Here is a 13072-nt window from a genome sequence, read left to right as displayed (position 1 = left end):
GTTGGTTTCTAATAGAATTACGGTATACAAAGGTATGTATCGAAATATGTTCGGTACAAAATTGCTCGCGGTATCGAGCTCTATACGCTTGGACGCAAGTCATAAAAAACGTACTTTGTTTTGGCCATTTTTCCCATTCAGATATCGCATGCATTTTTTAAAGTGGGCAAAATACAGTACATAGCAGAGTAAACATATTAATAACAGTAAGCCAAGGTGACCAAAAAAGGGAAGGTTATCCAAAGGAAGTCATTGTATGTAACACGAAAGTCGTCCTATCTTCAGAAATTCCTTTTCTCATTATATCATTAGTCTATTATATGACATTTTCGTGTCCTTTAAATGCGGTTCTTTGTTCTCTGCTTAGCGTAACACGATTTTAGCCAAAAGAACACTTGGCAAACGGAATGTGCTGATATTGTTTCATGTCAGCGGCGAACCTTGGGTTCTTTTCTTCGTAGATTGAGCTCATAAATGTCATATTTACACTTACAATTTAAAATACTCCCCTACAGAGAGCAATTTTAGAAGAATGATTTTGTCTTCGATTGTGTGTTGACTAACTTTCAACGATTCTTTCAGAAACTTTCTTATGCGTAAATTGGTGTATAAGTATTTCTGAAGAGAAAACAAAGCTGCACTGATAGCCATCTTAACTTCAAAATGATGATGTCAATGAAATACGACATTTAGCTTTGCTAATACAAATGCTTATGACGTAGAGGTTATTGTATTTTTTTTCATAGCAAACACGCCATGTTGTAGCTTCCGCTATAGAGACCAAAGTCTGATCTAAATTCGATATTGAAGAAAAAATATATACAAATATGAGGAATGTGTTTAATAAAGGGTCAAAAATCAAAACGCTGATCGTTTTAAGGCACATAACGAACATGTGCACTTTATTTTCAATTGGCAAACATCAAAGTTGTATAAGTCGAAAAAAAAAGACCTATCCGTTTGACCTGGAATAATTTTTACTGTACGGTCCATTCGAAAACACAACTTTGCAGTGCGTGAATATTGAGGGCATGGTTTGAGGAAAGCCTCTCGTTCACAACCAGATAGAACAATACATCCTAACCATTGTATATTTGCCTCAGGGGGAATTGGCAGGGCCTAATAACGATACAAAATTTAAAGTCTAGCGGGCAACGAACATGTCATTTTTATTGACTTTCACACCTGAATACTTGGTGGAAGATGGGACCTAAGACTTTGTGGTGGTTACGTGGGTGGGTTATTATTACAGTATGTTGCCATCATGAACTGAAATTTCTATGTTCACTTGATGATTATGTTATCAGCTCGAAATTTATTGCAATATTAATAATATTTTAACTATTACATATGGCATATTTGAGCTATTTCTTCTATTTTGCCCATACATCCTGATGTTAGTTCGTTTTTCAGAGTGATCGATGGATTTTAAAGGAAGGAAACTATAATTAACCAACGAAATATTCTAAAAGCAAATAGCCTGATACCTCTCTTACTAAACACCATGCTGGAATTTGAAAGATTGTTGAAAGGACCCATTGTTGTTGTTATTGTTGTTGTGGTATAACGCCATTTTTTCAGCAGACGATAGGTTATACATGGCGGCAAGTCTAAGAACCCTGGAAAACCCCGGCAAGAACCACTTAGCCATGGCACGGTACTGGCAAGCTATTCAATATACTTGAACCCACGCGTACAGAGATAAGAAGACAGCGATCGGTAAAGGCAAACGGTTTAAGCCACTTGGCCACCATTATTCTCTAATTGACCCTTTTATATATATATATATATATATATATATATATATATATATATATATATATATATAAGTCCTTAAAGGATGAAAAGAAGTACTTGAAGGGAACAGATTAATATGTTTACTTTAATCTTCATTTACAAAGTAGTAAATAGTATCATGGACAACTTCCTACATGTGACGACTCAAGCAAAGCTCATTACATTACAGTGCTACGATATACATGTATAGAATTTTAAGCCTTGAAGAAAGATGTCTATGACAAAATGTATATCTGGTAATTTTTCACTCCTTTTAAAATCACACATACACGCACATACACACACACACCTTCAACGACGAATGCAGATCAATTAAACTTAACATAAAGAACGATATCGGAATAAAATAATGCATACAATCGTGGAAATCATTATTAGTAGACACGTATCACGTGATAAAGTTTTATTACTTTATAAATTGTTAATGGATCATGTATGTCTTCCCTATCCCCAATTCCCGTGCCTCAAAGGTGAAACTTATACAAAGTGTGTTACCGACTGACGGACGGGTGGACAAGGGGGAACATATCAGGTACACTGACATGGATAGCTCAAGTGGTAGAGCCCCCAACTATATTCAGGGAGGTCGCGGGTTCGAGTCCAGATCCAGTCCAGAATTTTAAACTTGTTTGCTTGATTTATAACAATAGTTCAAGTCAATATTCGCAATTGATAAGGGAATGGAAGGTGAGTCTTTTTATTATCAAAATGATACATCGATAAAGCCGACACTGCTTTTATGGGTATCGAAACCCCAACACATAGATTATGAGTCAGGCGCTCTACCAACTGAGCTACCGCGTCTCCAAATACCGTTAAGTGAGAAGATATGCTGTTCTTTATCTATAGGAAGTAGAAATATGCATATTTGTGTAGATCATGAAACAAAGAGTACATATCCATCTGCTAGTTGTGTATAAAACTATCCAAAGAGACTTTCTGTACAGACCCATATAGGAGCTCCTGAATTTCATCAGGAATTTTAGAGCATTTGCTTAGATGTGAAATTACAAGGATTTAAATTTAATGGTGTAATTGAAATCAGTATCACATGAGTACAAAACGTACTGTAAAGGTAAATGTGATACTCTTCACTAGAACCTACATGAAATTGTGTGATCACATCATTCGTTGTGTTAACATTCTATCCAAAAAAATAATTAGTCTAAAATCCATGTTTCAAACTTTTCATTCACTTTGTTCTTAATAATATTTGTAATTTTAACTTTGAAAATATTTACTTTTTTATTTACTAAATGAAGAACAATAAACATTTAATCAACTACTGGTATTCCCCTTATTTAGGACGTCGTCAAATATTACCAAAAAGCTTTCTTGACATAAACACAATTGAATATCAGACCTGTCAAGGCAGAAAGATACGAAGTCCATTCGATGTTCAGGTCTGTTACTGTTCGACAGGCCCACTTGAATCCAATTTCCAGGCTTAGTATTTTATTGTCTTTAGTCACGGTGCTTATCACGTTTTTACCTCATGGTTAGACACTTGATATAATACTTCTCTCTTTAACCGCTTTTCGATTTTATCTACATTACATGGACGTTGTGTATGTCTGGTAACCGGAGAGAGAGAGGCAGACACCGTGGCTTCAACCTGGATATCACATTTTTCTCATTTACCGTGAGATCGATTTTATGATTATAGCAAGGACGTCTTGTTAGTCACAAGGGAGAGAGAGAGAGAGAGAGGGAGAGAGGGAGAGAGACTCGGACGTCTGATTAGATGCAGTTGAAAATAAGTTATCCCGTCAAATTAATCATAAGTTTGCCGATGAATGTAGTTGAGCTGTTTCCGGCTAAGTCTATACACACGACATCGTGTAGATATGCACACAAAAGCTATCTGAGTTGTTATATGCACGATATCGTGTATATAAGAAAAGGAAGTTGATATGTGCATTTAATATGTACGATATATCACAAATAAGAACTGACAAAAAGGGTTTTCTGGACTATATAAACAAATAATCTGACTAGTTTGACTCCTGAATATCAATTCTCTCCGACCGCCTAAGCCATAAGAAAGGTACTCATGAACGGCGTTTGGGGGTGGCAAATGGGGCAACCGCCCCAGGTCCACTCTTGAAGGGGCCCCGCGCTTCAGGCCTAAGGTCATCCTTATGAGTTTGTCAAGATATATTCTCCGGTAAATTGGAAACGCTGATACAGGCCGCAAGTAATGTACGCCAAGTTGCGAAGTCAACTTAGTCAACTTCGTAACGCGAAAGTTGGTCTAGTCTAGACATATTCAGTGTTTGCAGTAGCATACCAATCGAGATACCGATACTCTGGCCCCGCGTGGTCATGGTCGGCCCTAGCCCCGCGTACTCCTAAGGACACACGGTACTAATTCAACTCCAATAGTACTAATTCAACTCCAATAGTAAACATATGGAAACACCATCATATTCAAAATTCAATAACTTAAAATTTCTGGGTGCTGATGATGAGACCTATAATTCTCCATGCACATCTAACCTTGGTGCAAGCTTATGTGTGGAGAACACCATATGACCCGCGGCATTTTGTTCACATACATGTGCATGAAACACATGTTATTGATTCTGCACCAAATGAATCAGGTGCTACTTTCATTATTGAGTACTCCTGAGTCAAGCCTGTAAGAATGCTAAAATTGCATCAGTAGAAATTTGTCTATATTTTTTAAAATTACATATATGATAAGTTCTCAAAAGATATTTTAAGTAAAAATTTAATTTTCATTATTAACCAATTATAGACCACCAAACCCGTAAATACTCTATTATTTCTAGACTGGTTCACATTTCTTCCGTATAATTAGTACCGTGTGTCCAACGCCGCCTCTGAAGGTACTAGCAGCTGCCTCGCTAGGCGCTCAGCATTAAGAGGTTGGTGTTAGGACTGGTTGGCCTGGTGTCTACATATGATTCTTATCTACAGACACTGGTGTTAAAATTGAAATGTTCATGTTTAGTAGGGATGGAAAAGAAGTAAAAGTTCAACTAATTTTCAGAATTTTGAAGAATGAAAACAAATTCATTTAAAATTGTCATGCCATTATTTGTGAATATCAGTATGAATATTGTCATCATAAGCCAAGGAATAGAGAATTGATCTGTATTATGTCTCCATTTAAACAATTACATAATCATAAATATTTCTTGAGAACCATTTCAGTGCCAATTTCTTCTCTATCTCTGATACTACAATTGTCTTTACTTATGAACTATGTAATATTGCTCAAAACAATGGTCAGAATTATCATAAAAATATCGCAAAGTTAGGACATCCAAAATTTAATGTTGCACCATTCTAAGTTGACACTATAGAAGTCCTGACTTACTATAACGAAAACTTAGTGGAAAACCTTTTGTCATTGATTTTATTTTATAGATAGGAAAACTGACCAAATATATCTTATGATAACCAAATTCTAAAATAGCAATTGTTATTTACTAAATTGTGATTTCAGATAAATGTATACATGTACAAGAACACTAATAAATAAGCACTATTGGTTTTAAGAGTAACATACAATTTCAACTTGGTATGACTTATGATTATGCTATTTCATGCAAAAATGTTAGGGGGCGTGTGATAAAAAGGCACAGAAAGTCTTCAGAATATCTGGAACACAGAAAAAGTGAATTTTTTCTTGAAGCTGAATGTTCAAAACATATTTATATATAACTATATGTAAAAAATATGCAACTTTCAGCATGAAGTAACATGAGGTCCAGAATTTTCAAAACGTGACCAAAGACCAATATTAAAAATGGTGGATGGTACATGTGTTTGAATGCTTCCTGTGAATTTATTTGAAAAGATATCATAAAGATGAGTTCATTTCTGAAATCTGCATGCTCAAATTAAGTAGAAAATATTCCATTTTTAAAGCAACATATAATTTCAACTTGTGTATGACTCAAAAATATAGTATTTCATGCAGAAGTGTTGGGGGGTTGATAAAAAGGCACAGTGGGGTTCCTGAATTACCTGGAACATATAAAAAGTCAATTTATTCTTAAAGCTGAATGTTCTTAAAACATTTCTATATAAAATACATATAAGAAATATGCAAATTTCAGCATGAAATAACATGAGGTCAAGAATTTTAAAAAATTGCCAAAGACCAATATTAAAAATGGTGGATGGTATATGTGTTTGAATGCTTCCAGTGAAGTTATTTGAAAATATATCATAACGATGGGTTCATTTTTGAAATCTGCACACTCAAATTATGTACAAAACGTTCCATTTTTATATATTCTATAATTGTGAAAAAATCATTCTCTGTTGCTAGTGGTGGTGGTGATAGTACTGTTTTCCGCTTTAATTTTACATAATAAATTTAAAATGATAAGATATTTGGGTTATTAATATTATTTCATCTCCTCTACACCTACAGACAAGAGAGTTAAAATGTTCATTGACATAAAAGATTCAGACACGGCTACATTTACATTTCAAATGAAATACTGTCATTGTCAGTGCAATGAACTGTGGTATTATGGGCTTATTGTCGTTTACAGTTCCTAAGGTACCTGCTGGTGCTCTGATAATAAAGGATCTGTTTACATATTACTTAGTTGCAGTAAATACCCCATAGCGTTATGATGTATGAGAATTATTTTTATGTTGATGGAAGTGAAATGCAGAATGTTGGTAAAATGTGTCATTACCCGTTGTACATCAAATTGTTTTCGCATGTGTATTTATTCAGTATTCAAAATAGGATATTGATCTAGCAAACCTAGGACCCGATTCATCCATAGAGTTTATGAATATCAAGCTGTTGGTGCACTGAATTTCAACGTTAGCCATCATTAAGGCATGCACCATGCAAACCAAATTTGTATGATATTATTTACAATGTTAGGGCGGAAATGAGACTCTCTGGAGCTTGCTTAAATTCCATTTTCCTTAATGTGTGACACTATATACATATACATATAAATACCGTGTATACCTTACAACGTTTTCTATGTAATGATATAAACATTCGGAACTGTTAATACATTTATAAATAATGCATTAATTCATTCTTTCATTGATACTCCAATTTGTCAATCATTTGATATTACAGCGGAAGAAACAGTAACTTTTGAAAAGCAGAAATTCTGCAGAACTTGATTATACGATTAACAAATATTCTTAAAAATCCACCGGCTTTTTTTCTTGCTGGTAGTCAACAATTCGTATCAAAGATCGCGTTTGATTAGAAGCAAGTTCTTTAAACCTTATTTTTTTAAATTGTCTGATAGAATGTGAGACTAATCATTGTTACAAATGCATTTGTACTTGCCATAGTGCCAGTATCTTCTCGTGGGTCGGTGGTTCTTTCCGAGGTTTTCCCGGGTTCTTCCTCCACCATTAATAATGGCCGCCAAGTATAGCCTATCTTGTGTTGAAAAATGTCGTTAAACCCCACAACAACAACAACTTACCTAAAGTTGACTTAATGATTTTGATAAGCTTTTATCCTTTCTTATGACATTTGTTTAATTTAACCCGTGTTAGGACTTCTTGTGTGTGTGTGTGTGTGTGTGTGTGTAATGTTGAAGTATGTTGGACGATTAGCTTGTTGCACTTCTTACTTGTGTTATGTAACGAACCTGATATTTTGATGCATGCTAAGTTGAGCACGAAAATTCAGTCATGGGCACACTAAATGCGACTATATCTCTGTTGTTGTTTTTTTTTTTTTACATACGGTATATAAACATGGATGCTATATCGGGTTGTTGAGTGGTCTCAGACGCCCGCCTATATAGATCGCAAATAATTCGTCTCTGTCCGCGTGATTTTGAATCTCGGCCTGGGCAAAGTGGGTATGTGAGAAAACTTGACAGCAGTAACTTCCCGTAGTCGGTGTCTTTTCAGGGGTTTTTGTTGGGCTCTTTTTCCACCAAATGTACAGGCAATCAAGTATAGCCTATCATGTGCTAAGAAATAGCGTTAAGACCACAAAACCAAACCAATCAAAACACCAAACAGTAGTACGTACATAATAGAATGATATGTGACTTTTGTGTGACGCTGCCTCCGTCATCTTTTTTCGTAATTTTGTGCAACCAGGACTTCACATCTAGTTAAAATAAAGAAAATATCTGGCATCGAAAAAAATAATTATAACGTCTATATACCTACCTTCGATGTTTTATTTCTATGTATAATCTGCTATAAATATATCAATGTATCACACGTCTACGTTGGTATTTAGATTTAAATTGAGTTGGTTGGTGTTTTACGGTACAGTAATGCATGCACGTTATTTAGTGAGGAAGCAATTGGAGTGAAGTGCTTTACCCAAGGACACACCACGGCGGCCCACCATGGCCTAATCGGTCGTAGGATTTGAACATGCACCCTTTAGGTTTCGAGTCTGCGACTCAGACCACTGAAACTCGGCAGTTCCTATTTAGATTTATTAATCTATATCATATTTTGCAATACTACACATTTTTGATTTCACGAATGAGATGAATAACGACAGCATGCATATATATAAGGCGACGGAGTAAAGACAAAGGTATCCGAATGTAATTTCAAGTCAGTTCACTGACATTTTCTGCGGTTCACATTGAACAACATTGGTATTTTTGTCGTGATATATAACTGAAATACCTTCAACAGTTTCCCTCTTTTGTGAGTCTTTTATCGTTCAACTACTTTCATGGATTTAAACTGAAATAAGCACCCGCGTAAAATCCTAAACTGTTCTTTATATAATTTTAAAATGGAATTAGGATCTATTATTGAAACACTTTCTTTTAACATAAGAGGCACCTTCATTTTTCGCTGCATTTTGATCCGTGTGCCAATATATTACTCATTTCATTTATATTATAGAGTCTTATAACGAAAATACTTCAGTCGATTCAAACTGACCGGGCAGCTTCTTCTTATGTTATCATCATCTTTTTAAATAGGATGCATTTATGTTAGTCTAAGTACTGTTCTCCATTAATAATGTAATAATATACTTCCCCATATTAGGATTTTGAGAGAGAGAGAGAGAGAGAGAGAGAGAGAGAGAGAAAATTATAAGGATGACGGTACTGCATCCTCATTATAGCTTTGAAAGCCACTGCTTAATTGATTTGATTGCCGAATAATCATTGATTCGAGAGAAGTGTGAAGACATTGTTAATTAACTGGTGCTCACGTGCGCATGAGAAAATTGATAGGCACGTGAAGTATAACATTTAGAAGGGGTATGAAAAGAAAGACAATTTAATTTTCTTTGTTGTAGAGACAACGTAGAGATGATGAAAACACATACCTTGAAACAGCAAACATAACAGATCATTTCTTTCAGTTTTGATGTACATACAGTCATGAACGTACAAGAAACAAAGTTATTTTAAACAAACAACAATCATTGTCTTAAGCAACAGATGCATATATAAAAATACATGTAAGGTCAGTATTGAAGCGGTAATGGACATAATTATTATGCAATTTTACATGGACACAACAAAATTTGAATAACAGTTATATAACTATAGCTAATTTAATCAGTGCGTTAACATTTGTGATGTTTGTAAACAAACGAATTATACATATTTACATTTGTAGTATACTTTTTATTTATATATTGTTTCAATATTAGAGCAGCATATTGACATTCGAAAGAATACTAAAATTCACTTCCTTTATCTGGTGCTTGCCATCTTGCAGTTTCAATTGGAAATTTACGATTCATTACAAGGAACGTTGTTGATATTAATTTGATCTTGTGTGGCATATGCGTTAAAATGGCCAAGAATTAACAGTTTTTTTGTACAAAAAGTATCCGTCAGATTCTACTTTGATAAGAATGAAAAACACGGTGATGGAAAGTGAGGTAATGACTGACATAACCACATATTATTCAATACTAGAAGCCTTCTAAAATTATATTTACCTGTAGCAGCACGGTGTAACGTAATATCATATTATAGTTTTGATGTTTTACTCATTTTTTCTAATACCAAGTCTATGTTAAAATATAACAAATGTAATTTCGATACAAATGCTGGCAGGAAACCTAACGGTCTCGTGAAACAACATATATCGTTAGGTATGTTTTCTTCAAAAAAGAAACTTTCGTACAAAATCAGCTATTTCACCTAAATTATCAGATATATTCAACAAAGACCTTTCTTACATGTCAACGCCACGGTCACAGGAAGAATGCTCTATGTTGTGCAATGAAGATTGATTTCATCCGGATCGAGGCCGTATATCTGTATAATTTGTCAATTAAGTGTCTTAAAGGATTCCTGTGAGACCAGCGTAGCCTTTTTTACATTAAATATTTGTAAGCACTAGAATATATTGTATATGGAGTCGTTCTGGGGTCAAATAATTTGGATTTTCGTACGCATCCAGGTTATCAATGCAACTTATGTGTTTCCTTTATAAAGTGAGTTGAAATTCATTAATGTTTGGAAAGACAGTTGCACGGTTACGATAACTGATCCCTTTTAAATATAAAGGCAACCACATTTCTGAATAATGCAATACCTCCTCGGAGATTTACTAAAAGATTGATTATTATCTGTGAAGGAAAATATTTCCTTGGAATGTTTATATACCTTATAAACCGCTTGTAAGTGAAACAGCACAAACTATATCCTATCTACAACTGTCCTCAGTTATAAGTGGCATTTAAGTTGCGATTTTAGTTTTGTGATTGCAAGATTGATTGATTTACCGATGAGGTTATTTGATTATTCGTTATTGTGAATAATTGTTTGAATGATTGACCTGCAGTTAGATTTTTAATATGACATAACAAGTTTTGGAATAGTTTTCAACTCGAGGATTATGCAATTTAGGTGGATTTGTGGGTGTATGGTAGGACCGTCCAACAAATAATTTAAATAAATAATTTCTCCCTATTAATTTCTGAAAAAAAAACCCATATAAACTCTGATAATATATTCTCAACTACCGATATTAAACAGGACTGAACAATTGTTTACTGAATCATTTATATACGAATTTCCCCAATTGTAGACAAGTTTGCTGTTCAGACATTCTAAGGTCGAAAAACAAGATTAGGTATTGAGTTACAATTTTAGTAAATTGCTTTAAAAAACATGACAGAAGCCAGAAAGCCAAAAAGTAATCTTCAATCACAGACAAAAGTCAAGCACACACTATAAATTAAATATACATGACAATAGTATCTTTGGTTACATGTTAACAGTCCGGATGTTCACTGGTCCGAAGGTTCTATGGTGCGAAAGAAAGGTATACTGTTTCAAAGGTTAATTAAATAAAAGGGTCATCTGTCCAAAATAAAGGTTAAATGGCCCTTAGGTTCATTGGTCAGAAAGCTCTTTAGACTGAAAGAATGGTTCAATGTTCTGACGGTTCTGTGTTCTAGAGGTACATTAGTCCCAAGGTTTATTGGTCCGAAAGAAGGGTTTTATAGTTCAAAGATGCATTAGCCCGAAGATTCAAATGGAATTAAAACTAAAACGTTTATTGATCAAAATGTTATTAAAGGGATCAGTGATTCATTGCTCTGAAGAGTCCTGATTGATTCGAAATAAAATCAGAAAGTAAGTTCAAAAATATATTTTTGTTTCAATTGAAACACACACACACACACAGACACACACACGCACATGAGGTAATGATATGAGAATATAACATAAATGTTTGCTAGATGCTCTGGTAGATGTTCTATGCCCTAAAAGCAGGTGACATGTGCCAGGAATGTCATGTACTTTTAGTGTTGCTTCTCAGAAATTAACAATAGTCTATCGGTAATTTAGACCATAGGCCCATAATACTACAGTTAAGTAACAATGACAATGGCAATATTATATTGGTAATGTAGGCCATAGGAGCATAATAATAAAGTTAAATAGCCATGACAATGGCAATAGCGTATAAGTAATGTAGGCCACAGGCCAGTAATTCTACCGTTACATAGAAATGCAAATGGAATTATATTACTGGTATTGTAAGCCATAGGCCCGTAACGCTACAGTTACATAGCCGTAGTAATAGCTTATATGAAATGTAGGCCATAGGCCCATAATAATATTGTTTCACTGCAATGACAATGGCAATATTATATGTAGAGAGATAGATATGTATGGCATCCTTTCCATCTCTGCCGGTCGATATAATACCACAGTCTCATATGATACGCTCGATATGATACCACAGTATTTGAAGGCAGGTGTTCACTTCTAGACCGACCGGCCACGTCAGTGTTATGAAGGCTTACCGCGCATCGCATATTAACAAGGGGCATCAAGGACATTGACCCTTGACGTTTTGACCCCTAAATAAATAATAATTCACCTTACCACAGATTCAAGGTACCTTCAGTGTTTGGTTTAGAACTTGAGTTATTCATCATAAACTACATAGGGAAGCGACATATAGAAATTCATACAACTGAAACTTGGAAGGTATACTTCAGCCCATATATATATATATATATATATATATATATATATATATATATATATATATATATATATATATTCTTTGAATAATTTTTTAAAAAGTTTTCCATATTTTTACAGTAAGATTTTGTTATCTATTACTCTATCATCTCAGATCAATGTGACCAAAATAATTCTTCCCTGTATGTAGGTGGCCAGATACTATTCATTCTTATTTTAACTTGTCATGTCTTCTGGACTTTTAATTTCGAAACATTAGCACAATTATGAAAAGCCTCACTAATCCAGGCAAACAAGGCATATAGAAATTTTCAATATACATATGATTGTAATAATCTTAATACCTTTTTCCGACACGTAATGAATATTTTCAGTTTTATCCAGTTTTGATACTGCTTGCTCGTAGCCACTGTTTTTGTTAACAGCGGAACAATGCATATTGCACTAGTGTTTTGTAACAAATGTATATAATCAACCTCAAAAACATTATCTACAACATGACATCGACTAGCAATGGCCTAACAATAATTATGCAGAGGTGGAGTAATAAGAAACCCTATCAAAAGTAGTACATGTCGTATGTTGTTTGTTGTCAATTAAAAGCAGTTGAGACGAATACAATATTGATGTTGGATTAATGTCATGGCACAGTTTGCTAAAAGAAAAAAGTCACTAAATAAATAGTTGAGCCAAAAGTGAGATATGACTGATTAATATTAAAATTGAAGCAGCAGTAAATACGAAACCAAAATAACACATTTTCCACGATATTTAATAATTCAAGTAAATTAATGTTTTTTTTTTACTTCCTTGATATATTATATTTCATACATATCTGACTTCCAAATTAATTT

Source organism: Sinohyriopsis cumingii, chromosome 16 (genome assembly GCF_028554795.1).
Source record: "Sinohyriopsis cumingii isolate HCF-2022 chromosome 16, ASM2855479v2, whole genome shotgun sequence".
NCBI lineage: Eukaryota > Metazoa > Mollusca > Bivalvia > Unionida > Unionidae > Sinohyriopsis > Sinohyriopsis cumingii.
This window is presented reverse-complemented; position numbering follows the sequence as displayed.